At 41.0% G+C, this 15,778-nt stretch overlaps 13 non-coding genes across 13 annotated transcripts; 2 read left to right on the forward strand and 11 right to left on the reverse strand.

Annotated features, from left to right (window-relative positions):
• Positions 1–1,081: 1,081 nt before the first annotated feature.
• Positions 1,082–1,154, reverse strand: TRNAK-UUU (transfer RNA lysine (anticodon UUU)). Its single transcript has one exon. It is a non-coding gene; the product is annotated as a tRNA-Lys (tRNA).
• A 769-nt stretch (positions 1,155–1,923) lies between these two features.
• Positions 1,924–1,996, reverse strand: TRNAK-UUU (transfer RNA lysine (anticodon UUU)). Its single transcript has one exon. It is a non-coding gene; the product is annotated as a tRNA-Lys (tRNA).
• Positions 1,997–2,767: 771 nt separating this feature from the next.
• On the reverse strand, positions 2,768–2,840 carry TRNAK-UUU (transfer RNA lysine (anticodon UUU)). The gene has a single exon. It is a non-coding gene; the product is annotated as a tRNA-Lys (tRNA).
• A 457-nt stretch (positions 2,841–3,297) lies between these two features.
• TRNAN-AUU (transfer RNA asparagine (anticodon AUU)) lies at positions 3,298–3,371 on the forward strand. Its single transcript has one exon. It is a non-coding gene; the product is annotated as a tRNA-Asn (tRNA).
• A 1,078-nt stretch (positions 3,372–4,449) lies between these two features.
• Positions 4,450–4,522, reverse strand: TRNAK-UUU (transfer RNA lysine (anticodon UUU)). Its single transcript has one exon. It is a non-coding gene; the product is annotated as a tRNA-Lys (tRNA).
• Positions 4,523–6,975: 2,453 nt separating this feature from the next.
• TRNAK-UUU (transfer RNA lysine (anticodon UUU)) lies at positions 6,976–7,048 on the reverse strand. Its single transcript has one exon. It is a non-coding gene; the product is annotated as a tRNA-Lys (tRNA).
• Positions 7,049–7,815: 767 nt separating this feature from the next.
• Positions 7,816–7,888, reverse strand: TRNAK-UUU (transfer RNA lysine (anticodon UUU)). The gene has a single exon. It is a non-coding gene; the product is annotated as a tRNA-Lys (tRNA).
• A 2,450-nt stretch (positions 7,889–10,338) lies between these two features.
• Positions 10,339–10,411, reverse strand: TRNAK-UUU (transfer RNA lysine (anticodon UUU)). The gene has a single exon. It is a non-coding gene; the product is annotated as a tRNA-Lys (tRNA).
• A 769-nt stretch (positions 10,412–11,180) lies between these two features.
• Positions 11,181–11,253, reverse strand: TRNAK-UUU (transfer RNA lysine (anticodon UUU)). The gene has a single exon. It is a non-coding gene; the product is annotated as a tRNA-Lys (tRNA).
• Positions 11,254–12,024: 771 nt separating this feature from the next.
• TRNAK-UUU (transfer RNA lysine (anticodon UUU)) lies at positions 12,025–12,097 on the reverse strand. The gene has a single exon. It is a non-coding gene; the product is annotated as a tRNA-Lys (tRNA).
• A 457-nt stretch (positions 12,098–12,554) lies between these two features.
• Positions 12,555–12,628, forward strand: TRNAN-AUU (transfer RNA asparagine (anticodon AUU)). The gene has a single exon. It is a non-coding gene; the product is annotated as a tRNA-Asn (tRNA).
• Positions 12,629–13,706: 1,078 nt separating this feature from the next.
• Positions 13,707–13,779, reverse strand: TRNAK-UUU (transfer RNA lysine (anticodon UUU)). Its single transcript has one exon. It is a non-coding gene; the product is annotated as a tRNA-Lys (tRNA).
• Positions 13,780–15,387: 1,608 nt separating this feature from the next.
• Positions 15,388–15,460, reverse strand: TRNAK-UUU (transfer RNA lysine (anticodon UUU)). Its single transcript has one exon. It is a non-coding gene; the product is annotated as a tRNA-Lys (tRNA).
• Between the last annotated feature and the right edge of the window lie 318 nt (positions 15,461–15,778).

Consider the following 15,778-nt stretch of genomic DNA (forward strand, 5'->3'; position numbering starts at 1 on the left):
CCTGTCTGCTTTTTTTTCGACCAATCTGTCTCCCCAATGTTAAAACTTTGTACAAAGATTGCTATTTCATGCTATTTAGAAGCACAGTCAGGCTTGAAATGTTGGCAAAGCCTCCAAGAACTCTGGACTCCACTACCTTAGAGTCATATTGCCCAAGGTTGCGATGCCATCAGAAATAGCACATATTAGAATGAGCAATTCATATTTCCTGCTTAATTTTTTGTAAAAGAAGCAAAGGTACACCTGAACAGTGACTTGAACCCTGGACCCTCAGATTAAAAGTCTGATGCTCTACCGACTGAGCTATCCAGGCACAGGGATCACTGCCCATTTGAAACTTGATTTTCACTCTACAGCACCTCCATACATGGCTACCTCACTGGTCAATAAAGGAAATTAATTACTAGTGCATTACACACATTTTGACACTGGAGACATAACTTTTTTCAGTCATTCCGTATCCAGATATAGAGATTTGCAGCATCTAGGACTTTAATGTTCACCCACTTACGGATTTGAATGTTTTGCCACATTCATGAGTGCAAACTTGCTCCCCAGTAAAGACGAACATGTGCTCCTCAATGCACACACTGGGCAATGCAGTCCACTCTAAATCGACGATTAATGACATGCTCGTTTTGTGCAATGGAGTTTCAGTCAATTGGAAAACATTTTGAAAAGTTATATTGCAACAGAAGCCCAGCCTTAAAAAAGTGGATTTCACTTCTAAATGATTACATGAGGAAGGAAAGGAAACCAGATGCAAAAAAGGTGCTGTGGCTTAGTTGGTTAAAGTGCCTGTCTAGTAAACAGGAGATCCTGAGTTCGAATCTCAGCAGCGCCTGTCTGCTTTTTTTTCGACCAATCTGTCTCCCCAATATTAAAACTTTGTACAAAGATTGCTATTTCATGCTATTTAGAAGCACAGTCAGGCTTGAAATGTTGGCAAAGCATCCAAGAACTCTGGACTCCACTACCTTAGAGTCATATTGCCCAAGGTTGCGATGCCATCAGAAATAGCACATATTAGAATGAGCAATTCATATTTCCTGCTTAATTTTTTGTAAAAGAAGCAAAGGTACGCCTGAACAGGGACTTGAACCCTGGACCCTCAGATTAAAAGTCTGATGCTCTACCGACTGAGCTATCCAGGCACAGGGATCACTGCCCATTTGAAACTTGATTTTCACTCTACAGCACCTCCATACATGGCTACCTCACTGGTCAATAAAGGAAATGAATTACTAGTGCATTACACACATTTTGACACTGGAGACATAACTTTTTTCAGTCATTCCGTATCCAGATATAGAGATTTGCAGCATGTAGGACTTTAATGGTCACCCACTTACGGATTTGAATGTTTTGCCACATTCATGAGTGCAAACTTGCTCCCCAGTAAAGACGAACATGTGCTCCTCAATGCACACACTGGGCAATGCAGTCCACTCTAAATCGACGATTACTGACATGCTCGTTTTGTGCAATGGAGTTTCAGTCAATTGGAAAACATTTTGGAAAGTTATATTGCAACAGAAGCCTAGCCTTAAAAAAAGTGGATTTCACTTCTAAATGATTACATGAGGAAGGAAAGGAGACCAGATGCAAAAAAGGTGCTGTGGCTTAGTTGGTTAAAGCGCCTGTCTAGTAAACAGGAGATCCTGAGTTTGAATCTCAGCAGCGCCTGTCTGCTTTTTTTTCGACCAATCTGTCTCCCCAATGTTAAAACTTTGTACAAAGATTGCTATTTCATGCTATTTAGAAGCACAGTCAGGCTTGAAATGTTGGCAAAGCCTCCAAGAACTCTGGACTCCACTACCTTAGAGTCATATTGCCCAGGGTTGCGATGCCATCAGAAATAGCACATATTAGAATGAGCAATTCATATTTCCTGCTTAATTTTTTGTAAAAGAAGCAAAGGTACGCCTGAACAGGGACTTGAACCCTGGACCCTCAGATTAAAAGTCTGATGCTCTACCAACTGAGCTATCCAGGCACAGGGATCACTGCCCATTTGAAACTTGATTTTCACTCTACAGCACCTCCATACATGGCTACCTCACTGGTCAATAAAGGAAATGAATTACTAGTGCATTACACACATTTTGACACTGGAGACATAACTTTTTTCAGTCATTCCGTATCCAGATATAGAGATTTGCAGCATCTAGGACTTTAATGTTCACCCACTTACGGATTTGAATGTTTTGCCACATTCATGAGTGCAAACTTGCTCCCCATTAAAGACGAACATGTGCTCCTCAATGCACATACTGGGCAATGCAGTCCACTCTAAATCGACGATTAATGACATGCTCGTTTTGTGCAATGGAGTTTCAGTCAATTGGAAAACATTTTGAAAAGTTATATTGCAACAGAAGCCCAGCCTTAAAAAAAAGTGGATTTCACTTCTAAATGATTACATGAGGAAGGAAAGGAGACCAGATGCAAAAAAGGTGCTGTGGCTTAGTTGGTTAAAGCGCCTGTCTAGTAAAAAGGAGATCCTGAGTTCGAATCTCAGCAGCGCCTCTCTGCTTTTTTTTTCGACCAATCTGTCTCCCCAATATTAAAACTTTGTACAAAGATTGCTATTTCATGCTATTTAGAAGCACAGTCAGGCTTGAAATGTTGGCAAAGCACCCAAGAACTCTGGTCTCCACTACCTTAGAGTCATATTGCCCAAGGTTGTGATGCCATCAGAAATAGCAAATATTAGAATGAGCAATTCATATTTCCTGCTTAATTTATTGTAAAAGAAGCAAAGGTACGCCTGAACAGGGACTTGAACCCTGGACCCTCAGATTAAAAGTCTGATGCTCTACCGACTGAGCTATCCAGGCACAGGGATCACTGCCATTTGAAACTTGATTTTCACTCTACAGCACCTCCATACATGGCTACCTCACTGGTCAATAAAGGAAATGAATTACTAGTGCATTACACACATTTTGACACTGGAGACATAACTTTTTTCAGTCATTCCGTATCCAGATATAGAGATTTGCAGCATGTAGGACTTTAATGGTCATCCAGCCCACGCATTTGAATGTTTTGCCGCATTCATGAGTGCAAACTTGCTCACCAGTAAAGACGTACATGTGCTCCTCAATGCACACACTGGGCAATGCAGTCCACTCTAAATCGTCGATTACTGACATGCTCGTTTTGTGCAATGGAGTTTCAGTCAATTGGAAAACATTTTGAAAAGTTATATTGCAACAGAAGCCCAGCCTTAAAAAAGTGGATTTCACTTCTAAATGATTACATGAGGAAGGAAAGGAGACCAGATGCAAAAAAGGTGCTGTGGCTTAGTTGGTTAAAGCGCCTGTCTATTAAACAGGAGATCCTGAGTTCGAATCTCACCAGCGCCTGTCTGCTTTTTTTTCGACCAATCTGTCTCCCCAATATTAAAACTTTGTACAAAGATTGCTATTTCATGCTATTTAGAAGCACAGTCAGGCTTGAAATGTTGGCAAAGCATCCAAGAACTCTGGACTCCACTACCTTAGAGTCATATTGCCCAAGGTTGCGATGCCATCAGAAATAGCACATATTAGAATGAGCAATTCATATTTCCTGCTTAATTTTTTGTAAAAGAAGCAAAGGTACGCCTGAACAGTGACTTGAACCCTGGACCCTCAGATTAAAAGTCTGATGCTCTACCGACTGAGCTATCCAGGCACAGGGATCACTGCCCATTTGAAACTTGATTTTCACTCTACAGCACCTCCATACATGGCTACCTCACTGGTCAATAAAGGAAATGAATTACTAGTGCATTACACACATTTTGACACTGGAGACATAACTTTTTTCAGTCATTCCGTATCCAGATATAGAGATTTGCAGCATGTAGGACTTTAATGGTCACCCACTTACGGATTTGAATGTTTTGCCACATTCATGAGTGCAAACTTGCTCCCCAGTAAAGACGAACATGTGCTCCTCAATGCACACACTGGGCAATGCAGTCCACTCTAAATCGACGATTAATGACATGCTCGTTTTGTGCAATGGAGTTTCAGTCAATTGGAAAACATTTTGAAAAGTTATATTGCAACAGAAGCCCAGCCTTAAAAAAGTGGATTTCACTTCTAAATGATTACATGAGGAAGGAAAGGAGACCAGATGCAAAAAAGGTGCTGCGGCTTAGTTGGTTAAAGCGCCTGTCTAGTAAACAGGAGATCCTGAGTTCGAATCTCAGCAGCGCCTGTCTGCTTTTTTTTCGACCAATCTGTCTCCCCAATATTAAAACTTTGTACAAAGATTGCTATTTCATGCTATTTAGAAGCACAGTCAGGCTTGAAATGTTGGCAAAGCATCCAAGAACTCTGGACTCCACTACCTTAGAGTCATATTGCCCAAGGTTGCGATGCCATCAGAAATAGCACATATTAGAATGAGCAATTCATATTTCCTGCTTAATTTTTTGTAAAAGAAGCAAAGGTACGCCTGAACAGGGACTTGAACCCTGGACCCTCAGATTAAAAGTCTGATGCTCTACCGACTGAGCTATCCAGGCACAGGGATTACTGTCCATTTGAAACTTGATTTTCACTCTACAGCACCTCCATACATGGCTACCTCACTGGGCAATAAAGGAAATGAATTACTAGTGCATTACACACATTTTGACACTGGAGACATAACTTTTTTCAGTCATTCCGTATCCAGATATAGAGATTTGCAGCATCTAGGACTTTAATGTTCACCCACTTACGGATTTGAATGTTTTGCCACATTCATGAGTGCAAACTTGCTCCCCAGTAAAGACGAACATGTGCTCCTCAATGCACACACTGGGCAATGCAGTCCACTCTAAATCGACGATTAATGACATGCTCGTTTTGTGCAATGGAGTTTCAGTCAATTGGAAAACATTTTGAAAAGTTATATTGCAACAGAAGCCCAGCCTTAAAAAAGTGTATTTCACTTCTAAATGATTACATGAGGAAGGAAAGGAGACCAGATGCAAAAAAGGTGCTGCGGCTTAGTTGGTTAAAGCGCCTGTCTAGTAAACAGGAGATCCTGAGTTCAAATCTCAGCAGCGCCTGTCTGCTTTTTTTTCGACCAATCTGTCTCCCCAATGTTAAAACTTTGTACAAAGATTGCTATTTCATGCTATTTAGAAGCACAGTCAGGCTTGAAATGTTGGCAAAGCCTCCAAGAACTCTGGACTCCACTACCTTAGAGTCATATTGCCCAAGGTTGCGATGCCATCAGAAATAGCACATATTAGAATGAGCAATTCATATTTCCTGCTTAATTTTTTGTAAAAGAAGCAAAGGTACGCGTGAACAGTGACTTGAACCCTGGACCCTCAGATTAAAAGTCTGATGCTCTACCGACTGAGCTATCCAGGCACAGGGATCACTGCCCATTTGAAACTTGATTTTCACTCTACAGTACCTCCATACATGGCTACCTCACTGGTCAATAAAGGAAATGAATTACTAGTGCATTACACACATTTTGACACTGGAGACATAACTTTTTTCAGACATTCCGTATCCAGATATAGAGATTTGCAGCATCTAGGACTTTAATGTTCACCCACTTACGGATTTGAATGTTTTGCCACATTCATGAGTGCAAACTTGCTCCCCAGTAAAGACGAACATGTGCTCCTCAATGCACACACTGGGCAATGCAGTCCACTCTAAATCGACGATTAATGACATGCTCGTTTTGTGCAATGGAGTTTCAGTCAATTGGAAAACATTTTGAAAAGTTATATTGCAACAGAAGCCCAGCCTTAAAAAAGTGGATTTCACTTCTAAATGATTACATGAGGAAGGAAAGGAGACCAGATGCAAAAAAGGTGCTGCGGCTTAGTTGGTTAAAGCGCCTGTCTAGTAAACAGGAGATCCTGAGTTAGAATCTCAGCGGCGCCTGTCTGCTTTTTTTTCGACCAATCTGTCTCCCCAATATTAAAACTTTGTACAAAGATTGCTATTTCATGCTATTTAGAAGCACAGTCAGGCTTGAAATGTTGGCAAAGCATCCAAGAACTCTGGACTCCACTACCTTAGAGTCATATTGCCCAAGGTTGCGATGCCATCAGAAATAGCACATATTAGAATGAGCAATTCATATTTCCTGCTTAATTTTTTGTAAAAGAAGCAAAGGTAGGCCTGAACAGGGACTTGAACCCTGGACCCTCAGATTAAAAGTCTGATGCTCTACCAACTGAGCTATCCAGGCACAGGGATCACTGCCCATATGAAACTTGATTTTCACTCTACAGCACCTCCATACATGGCTACCTCACTGGTCAATAAAGGAAATGAATTACTAGTGCATTACACACATTTTGACACTGGAGACATAACTTTTTTCAGTCATTCCGTATCCAGATATAGAGATTTGCAGCATCTAGGACTTTAATGTTCACCCACTTACGGATTTGAATGTTTTGCCACATTCATGAGTGCAAACTTGCTCCCCATTAAAGACGAACATGTGCTCCTCAATGCACACACTGGGCAATGCAGTCCACTCTAAATCGACGATTAATGACATGCTCGTTTTGTGCAATGGAGTTTCAGTCAATTGGAAAACATTTTGAAAAGTTATATTGCAACAGAAGCCCAGCCTTAAAAAAAAGTGGATTTCACTTCTAAATGATTACATGAGGAAGGAAAGGAGACCAGATGCAAAAAAGGTGCTGTGGCTTAGTTGGTTAAAGCGCCTGTCTAGTAAAAAGGAGATCCTGAGTTTGAATCTCAGCAGCGCCTCTCTGCTTTTTTTTTCGACCAATCTGTCTCCCCAATATTAAAACTTTGTACAAAGATTGCTATTTCATGCTATTTAGAAGCACAGTCAGGCTTGAAATGTTGGCAAAGCACCCAAGAACTCTGGTCTCCACTACCTTAGAGTCATATTGCCCAAGGTTGCGATGCCATCAGAAATAGCAAATATTAGAATGAGCAATTCATATTTCCTGCTTAATTTATTGTAAAAGAAGCAAAGGTACGCCTGAACAGGGACTTGAACCCTGGACCCTCAGATTAAAAGTCTGATGCTCTACCGACTGAGCTATCCAGGCACAGGGATCACTCCCATTTGAAACTTGATTTTCACTCTACAGCACCTCCATACATGGCTACCTCACTGGTCAATAAAGGAAATGAATTACTAGTGCATTACACACATTTTGACACTGGAGACATAACTTTTTTCAGTCATTCCGTATCCAGATATAGAGATTTGCAGCATCTAGGACTTTAATGTTCACCCACTTACGGATTTGAATGTTTTGCCACATTCATGAGTGCAAACTTGCTCCCCAGTAAAGACGAACATGTGCTCCTCAATGCACACACTGGGCAATGCAGTCCACTCTAAATCGACGATTAATGACATGCTCGTTTTGTGCAATGGAGTTTCAGTCAATTGGAAAACATTTTGAAAAGTTATATTGCAACAGAAGCCCAGCCTTAAAAAAGTGGATTTCACTTCTAAATGATTACATGAGGAAGGAAAGGAGACCAGATGCAAAAAAGGTGCTGCGGCTTAGTTGGTTAAAGCGCCTGTCTAGTAAACAGGAGATCCTGAGTTCAAATCTCAGCAGCGCCTGTCTGCTTTTTTTTCGACCAATCTGTCTCCCCAATATTAAAACTTTGTACAAAGATTGCTATTTCATGCTATTTAGAAGCACAGTCAGGCTTGAAATGTTGGCAAAGCACCCAAGAACTCTGGTCTCCACTACCTTAGAGTCATATTGCCCAAGGTTGCGATGCCATCAGAAATAGCAAATATTAGAATGAGCAATTCATATTTCCTGCTTAATTTATTGTAAAAGAAGCAAAGGTACGCCTGAACAGGGACTTGAACCCTGGACCCTCAGATTAAAAGTCTGATGCTCTACCGACTGAGCTATCCAGGCACAGGGATCACTGCCATTTGAAACTTGATTTTCACTCTACAGCACCTCCATACATGGCTACCTCACTGGTCAATAAAGGAAATGAATTACTAGTGCATTACACACATTTTGACACTGGAGACATAACTTTTTTCAGTCATTCCGTATCCAGATATAGAGATTTGCAGCATCTAGGACTTTAATGTTCACCCACTTACGGATTTGAATGTTTTGCCACATTCATGAGTGCAAACTTGCTCCCCAGTAAAGACGAACATGTGCTCCTCAATGCACACACTGGGCAATGCAGTCCACTCTAAATCGACGATTAATGACATGCTCGTTTTGTGCAATGGAGTTTCAGTCAATTGGAAAACATTTTGAAAAGTTATATTGCAACAGAAGCCCAGCCTTAAAAAAGTGGATTTCACTTCTAAATGATTACATGAGGAAGGAAAGGAGACCAGATGCAAAAAAGGTGCTGCGGCTTAGTTGGTTAAAGCGCCTGTCTAGTAAACAGGAGATCCTGAGTTCAAATCTCAGCAGCGCCTGTCTGCTTTTTTTTCGACCAATCTGTCTCCCCAATATTAAAACTTTGTACAAAGATTGCTATTTCATGCTATTTAGAAGCACAGTCAGGCTTGAAATGTTGGCAAAGCATCCAAGAACTCTGGACTCCACTACCTTAGAGTCATATTGCCCAAGGTTGCGATGCCATCAGAAATAGCACATATTAGAATGAGCAATTCATATTTCCTGCTTAATTTTTTGTAAAAGAAGCAAAGGTACGCCTGAACAGGGACTTGAACCCTGGACCCTCAGATGAAAATTCTGATGCTCTACCGACTGAGCTATCCAGGCACAGGGATCACTGCCCATTTGAAACTTGATTTTCACTCTACAGCACCTCCATACATGGCTACCTCACTGGTCAATAAAGGAAATGAATTACTAGTGCATTACACACATTTTGACACTGGAGACATAACTTTTTTCAGTCATTCCGTATCCAGATATAGAGATTTGCAGCATCTAGGACTTTAATGTTCACCCACTTACGGATTTGAATGTTTTGCCACATTCATGAGTGCAAACTTGCTCCCCAGTAAAGACGAACATGTGCTCCTCAATGCACACACTGGGCAATGCAGTCCACTCTAAATCGACGATTAATGACATGCTCGTTTTGTGCAATGGAGTTTCAGTCAATTGGAAAACATTTTGAAAAGTTATATTGCTACAGAAGCCTAGCCTTAAAAAAAGTGGATTTCACTTCTAAATGATTACATGAGGAAGGAAAGGAGACCAGATGCAAAAAAGGTGCTGTGGCTTAGTTGGTTAAAGCGCCTGTCTAGTAAACAGGAGATCCTGAGTTTGAATCTCAGCAGCGCCTGTCTGCTTTTTTTTCGACCAATCTGTCTCCCCAATGTTAAAACTTTGTACAAAGATTGCTATTTCATGCTATTTAGAAGCACAGTCAGGCTTGAAATGTTGGCAAAGCCTCCAAGAACTCTGGACTCCACTACCTTAGAGTCATATTGCCCAAGGTTGCGATGCCATCAGAAATAGCACATATTAGAATGAGCAATTCATATTTCCTGCTTAATTTTTTGTAAAAGAAGCAAAGGTACACCTGAACAGTGACTTGAACCCTGGACCCTCAGATTAAAAGTCTGATGCTCTACCGCCTGAGCTATCCAGGCACAGGGATCACTGCCCATTTGAAACTTGATTTTCACTCTACAGCACCTCCATACATGGCTACCTCACTGGTCAATAAAGGAAATTAATTACTAGTGCATTACACACATTTTGACACTGGAGACATAACTTTTTTCAGTCATTCCGTATCCAGATATAGAGATTTGCAGCATCTAGGACTTTAATGTTCACCCACTTACGGATTTGAATGTTTTGCCACATTCATGAGTGCAAACTTGCTCCCCAGTAAAGACGAACATGTGCTCCTCAATGCACACACTGGGCAATGCAGTCCACTCTAAATCGACGATTAATGACATGCTCGTTTTGTGCAATGGAGTTTCAGTCAATTGGAAAACATTTTGAAAAGTTATATTGCAACAGAAGCCCAGCCTTAAAAAAGTGGATTTCACTTCTAAATGATTACATGAGGAAGGAAAGGAAACCAGATGCAAAAAAGGTGCTGTGGCTTAGTTGGTTAAAGTGCCTGTCTAGTAAACAGGAGATCCTGAGTTCGAATCTCAGCAGCGCCTGTCTGCTTTTTTTTCGACCAATCTGTCTCCCCAATATTAAAACTTTGTACAAAGATTGCTATTTCATGCTATTTAGAAGCACAGTCAGGCTTGAAATGTTGGCAAAGCATCCAAGAACTCTGGACTCCACTACCTTAGAGTCATATTGCCCAAGGTTGCGATGCCATCAGAAATAGCACATATTAGAATGAGCAATTCATATTTCCTGCTTAATTTTTTGTAAAAGAAGCAAAGGTACGCCTGAACAGGGACTTGAACCCTGGACCCTCAGATTAAAAGTCTGATGCTCTACCGACTGAGCTATCCAGGCACAGGGATCACTGCCCATTTGAAACTTGATTTTCACTCTACAGCACCTCCATACATGGCTACCTCACTGGTCAATAAAGGAAATGAATTACTAGTGCATTACACACATTTTGACACTGGAGACATAACTTTTTTCAGTCATTCCGTATCCAGATATAGAGATTTGCAGCATGTAGGACTTTAATGGTCACCCACTTACGGATTTGAATGTTTTGCCACATTCATGAGTGCAAACTTGCTCCCCAGTAAAGACGAACATGTGCTCCTCAATGCACACACTGGGCAATGCAGTCCACTCTAAATCGACGATTACTGACATGCTCGTTTTGTGCAATGGAGTTTCAGTCAATTGGAAAACATTTTGAAAAGTTATATTGCAACAGAAGCCTAGCCTTAAAAAAAGTGGATTTCACTTCTAAATGATTACATGAGGAAGGAAAGGAGACCAGATGCAAAAAAGGTGCTGTGGCTTAGTTCGTTAAAGCGCCTGTCTAGTAAACAGGAGATCCTGAGTTTGAATCTCAGCAGCGCCTGTCTGCTTTTTTTTCGACCAATCTGTCTCCCCAATGTTAAAACTTTGTACAAAGATTGCTATTTCATGCTATTTAGAAGCACAGTCAGGCTTGAAATGTTGGCAAAGCCTCCAAGAACTCTGGACTCCACTACCTTAGAGTCATATTGCCCAGGGTTGCGATGCCATCAGAAATAGCACATATTAGAATGAGCAATTCATATTTCCTGCTTAATTTTTTGTAAAAGAAGCAAAGGTACGCCTGAACAGGGACTTGAACCCTGGACCCTCAGATTAAAAGTCTGATGCTCTACCAACTGAGCTATCCAGGCACAGGGATCACTGCCCATTTGAAACTTGATTTTCACTCTACAGCACCTCCATACATGGCTACCTCACTGGTCAATAAAGGAAATGAATTACTAGTGCATTACACACATTTTGACACTGGAGACATAACTTTTTTCAGTCATTCCGTATCCAGATATAGAGATTTGCAGCATCTAGGACTTTAATGTTCACCCACTTACGGATTTGAATGTTTTGCCACATTCATGAGTGCAAACTTGCTCCCCATTAAAGACGAACATGTGCTCCTCAATGCACATACTGGGCAATGCAGTCCACTCTAAATCGACGATTAATGACATGCTCGTTTTGTGCAATGGAGTTTCAGTCAATTGGAAAACATTTTGAAAAGTTATATTGCAACAGAAGCCCAGCCTTAAAAAAAAGTGGATTTCACTTCTAAATGATTACATGAGGAAGGAAAGGAGACCAGATGCAAAAAAGGTGCTGTGGCTTAGTTGGTTAAAGCGCCTGTCTAGTAAAAAGGAGATCCTGAGTTCGAATCTCAGCAGCGCCTCTCTGCTTTTTTTTTCGACCAATCTGTCTCCCCAATATTAAAACTTTGTACAAAGATTGCTATTTCATGCTATTTAGAAGCACAGTCAGGCTTGAAATGTTGGCAAAGCACCCAAGAACTCTGGTCTCCACTACCTTAGAGTCATATTGCCCAAGGTTGTGATGCCATCAGAAATAGCAAATATTAGAATGAGCAATTCATATTTCCTGCTTAATTTATTGTAAAAGAAGCAAAGGTACGCCTGAACAGGGACTTGAACCCTGGACCCTCAGATTAAAAGTCTGATGCTCTACCGACTGAGCTATCCAGGCACAGGGATCACTGCCATTTGAAACTTGATTTTCACTCTACAGCACCTCCATACATGGCTACCTCACTGGTCAATAAAGGAAATGAATTACTAGTGCATTACACACATTTTGACACTGGAGACATAACTTTTTTCAGTCATTCCGTATCCAGATATAGAGATTTGCAGCATGTAGGACTTTAATGGTCATCCAGCCCACGCATTTGAATGTTTTGCCGCATTCATGAGTGCAAACTTGCTCACCAGTAAAGACGTACATGTGCTCCTCAATGCACACACTGGGCAATGCAGTCCACTCTAAATCGTCGATTACTGACATGCTCGTTTTGTGCAATGGAGTTTCAGTCAATTGGAAAACATTTTGAAAAGTTATATTGCAACAGAAGCCCAGCCTTAAAAAAGTGGATTTCACTTCTAAATGATTACATGAGGAAGGAAAGGAGACCAGATGCAAAAAAGGTGCTGTGGCTTAGTTGGTTAAAGCGCCTGTCTATTAAACAGGAGATCCTGAGTTTGAATCTCACCAGCGCCTGTCTGCTTTTTTTTCGACCAATCTGTCTCCCCAATATTAAAACTTTGTACAAAGATTGCTATTTCATGCTATTTAGAAGCACAGTCAGGCTTGAAATGTTGGCAAAGCATCCAAGAACTCTGGACTCCACTACCTTAGAGTCATATTGCCCAAGGTTGCGATGCCATCAGAAATAGCACATATTAGAATGAGCAATTCATATTTCCTGCTTAATTTTTTGTAAAAGAAGCAAAGGTACGCCTGAACAGTGACTTGAACCCTGGACCCTCAGATTAAAAGTCTGATGCTCTACCGACTGAGCTATCCAGGCACAGGGATCACTGCCCATTTGAAACTTGATTTTCACTCTACAGCACCTCCATACATGGCTACCTCACTGGTCAATAAAGGAAATGAATTACTAGTGCATTACACACATTTTGACACTGGAGACATAACTTTTTTCAGTCATTCCGTATCCAGATATAGAGATTTGCAGCATGTAGGACTTTAATGGTCACCCACTTACGGATTTGAATGTTTTGCCACATTCATGAGTGCAAACTTGCTCCCCAGTAAAGACGAACATGTGCTCCTCAATGCACACACTGGGCAATGCAGTCCACTCTAAATCGACGATTAATGACATGCTCGTTTTGTGCAATGGAGTTTCAGTCAATTGGAAAACATTTTGAAAAGTTATATTGCAACAGAAGCCCAGCCTTAAAAAAGTGGATTTCACTTCTAAATGATTACATGAGGAAGGAAAGGAGACCAGATGCAAAAAAGGTGCTGCGGCTTAGTTGGTTAAAGCGCCTGTCTAGTAAACAGGAGATCCTGAGTTCGAATCTCAGCAGCGCCTGTCTGCTTTTTTTTCGACCAATCTGTCTCCCCAATATTAAAACTTTGTACAAAGATTGCTATTTCATGCTATTTAGAAGCACAGTCAGGCTTGAAATGTTGGCAAAGCATCCAAGAACTCTGGACTCCACTACCTTAGAGTCATATTGCCCAAGGTTGCGATGCCATCAGAAATAGCACATATTAGAATGAGCAATTCATATTTCCTGCTTAATTTTTTGTAAAAGAAGCAAAGGTACGCCTGAACAGGGACTTGAACCCTGGACCCTCAGATTAAAAGTCTGATGCTCTACCGACTGAGCTATCCAGGCACAGGGATTACTGTCCATTTGAAACTTGATTTTCACTCTACAGCACCTCCATACATGGCTACCTCACTGGGCAATAAAGGAAATGAATTACTAGTGCATTACACACATTTTGACACTGGAGACATAACTTTTTTCAGTCATTCCGTATCCAGATATAGAGATTTGCAGCATCTAGGACTTTAATGTTCACCCACTTACGGATTTGAATGTTTTGCCACATTCATGAGTGCAAACTTGCTCCCCAGTAAAGACGAACATGTGCTCCTCAATGCACACACTGGGCAATGCAGTCCACTCTAAATCGACGATTAATGACATGCTCGTTTTGTGCAATGGAGTTTCAGTCAATTGGAAAACATTTTGAAAAGTTATATTGCAACAGAAGCCCAGCCTTAAAAAAGTGTATTTCACTTCTAAATGATTACATGAGGAAGGAAAGGAGACCAGATGCAAAAAAGGTGCTGCGGCTTAGTTGGTTAAAGCGCCTGTCTAGTAAACAGGAAATCCTGAGTTCAAATCTCAGCAGCGCCTGTCTGCTTTTTTTTGACCAATCTGTCTCCCCAATGTTAAAACTTTGTACAAAGATTGCTATTTCATGCTATTTAGAAGCACAGTCAGGCTTGAAATGTTGGCAAAGCCTCCAAGAACTCTGGACTCCACTACCTTAGAGTCATATTGCCCAAGGTTGCGATGCCATCAGAAATAGCACATATTAGAATGAGCAATTCATATTTCCTGCTTAATTTTTTGTAAAAGAAGCAAAGGTACGCGTGAACAGTGACTTGAACCCTGGACCCTCAGATTAAAAGTCTGATGCTCTACCGACTGAGCTATCCAGGCACAGGGATCACTGCCCATTTGAAACTTGATTTTCACTCTACAGTACCTCCATACATGGCTACCTCACTGGTCAATAAAGGAAATGAATTACTAGTGCATTACACACATTTTGACACTGGAGACATAACTTTTTTCAGACATTCCGTATCCAGATATAGAGATTTGCAGCATCTAGGACTTTAATGTTCACCCACTTACGGATTTGAATGTTTTGCCACATTCATGAGTGCAAACTTGCTCCCCAGTAAAGACGAACATGTGCTCCTCAATGCACACACTGGGCAATGCAGTCCACTCTAAATCGACGATTAATGACATGCTCGTTTTGTGCAATGGAGTTTCAGTCAATTGGAAAACATTTTGAAAAGTTATATTGCAACAGAAGCCCAGCCTTAAAAAAGTGGATTTCACTTCTAAATGATTACATGAGGAAGGAAAGGAGACCAGATGCAAAAAAGGTGCTGCGGCTTAGTTGGTTAAAGCGCCTGTCTAGTAAACAGGAGATCCTGAGTTAGAATCTCAGCGGCGCCTGTCTGCTTTTTTTTCGACCAATCTGTCTCCCCAATATTAAAACTTTGTACAAAGATTGCTATTTCATGCTATTTAGAAGCACAGTCAGGCTTGAAATGTTGGCAAAGCATCCAAGAACTCTGGACTCCACTACCTTAGAGTCATATTGCCCAAGGTTGCGATGCCATCAGAAATAGCACATATTAGAATGAGCAATTCATATTTCCTGCTTAATTTTTTGTAAAAGAAGCAAAGGTACGCCTGAACAGGGACTTGAACCCTGGACCCTCAGATTAAAAGTCTGATGCTCTACCAACTGAGCTATCCAGGCACAGGGATCACTGCCCATATGAAACTTGATTTTCACTCTACAGCACCTCCATACATGGCTACCTCACTGGTCAATAAAGGAAATGAATTACTAGTGCATTACACACATTTTGACACTGGAGACATAACTTTTTTCAGTCATTCCGTATCCAGATATAGAGATTTGCAGCATCTAGGACTTTAATGTTCACCCACTTACGGATTTGAATGTTTTGCCACATTCATGAGTGCAAACTTGCTCCCCATTAAAGACGAACATGTGCTCCTCAATGCACACACTGGGCAATGCAGTCCACTCTAAATCGACGATTAATGACAT

Source organism: Ambystoma mexicanum, unplaced genomic scaffold (assembly GCF_040938575.1).
Source record: "Ambystoma mexicanum isolate Mex_15411 unplaced genomic scaffold, UKY_AmexF1_1 Mex_scaf1, whole genome shotgun sequence".
In the NCBI taxonomy this organism is placed as follows: Eukaryota; Metazoa; Chordata; class Amphibia; order Caudata; family Ambystomatidae; genus Ambystoma; species Ambystoma mexicanum.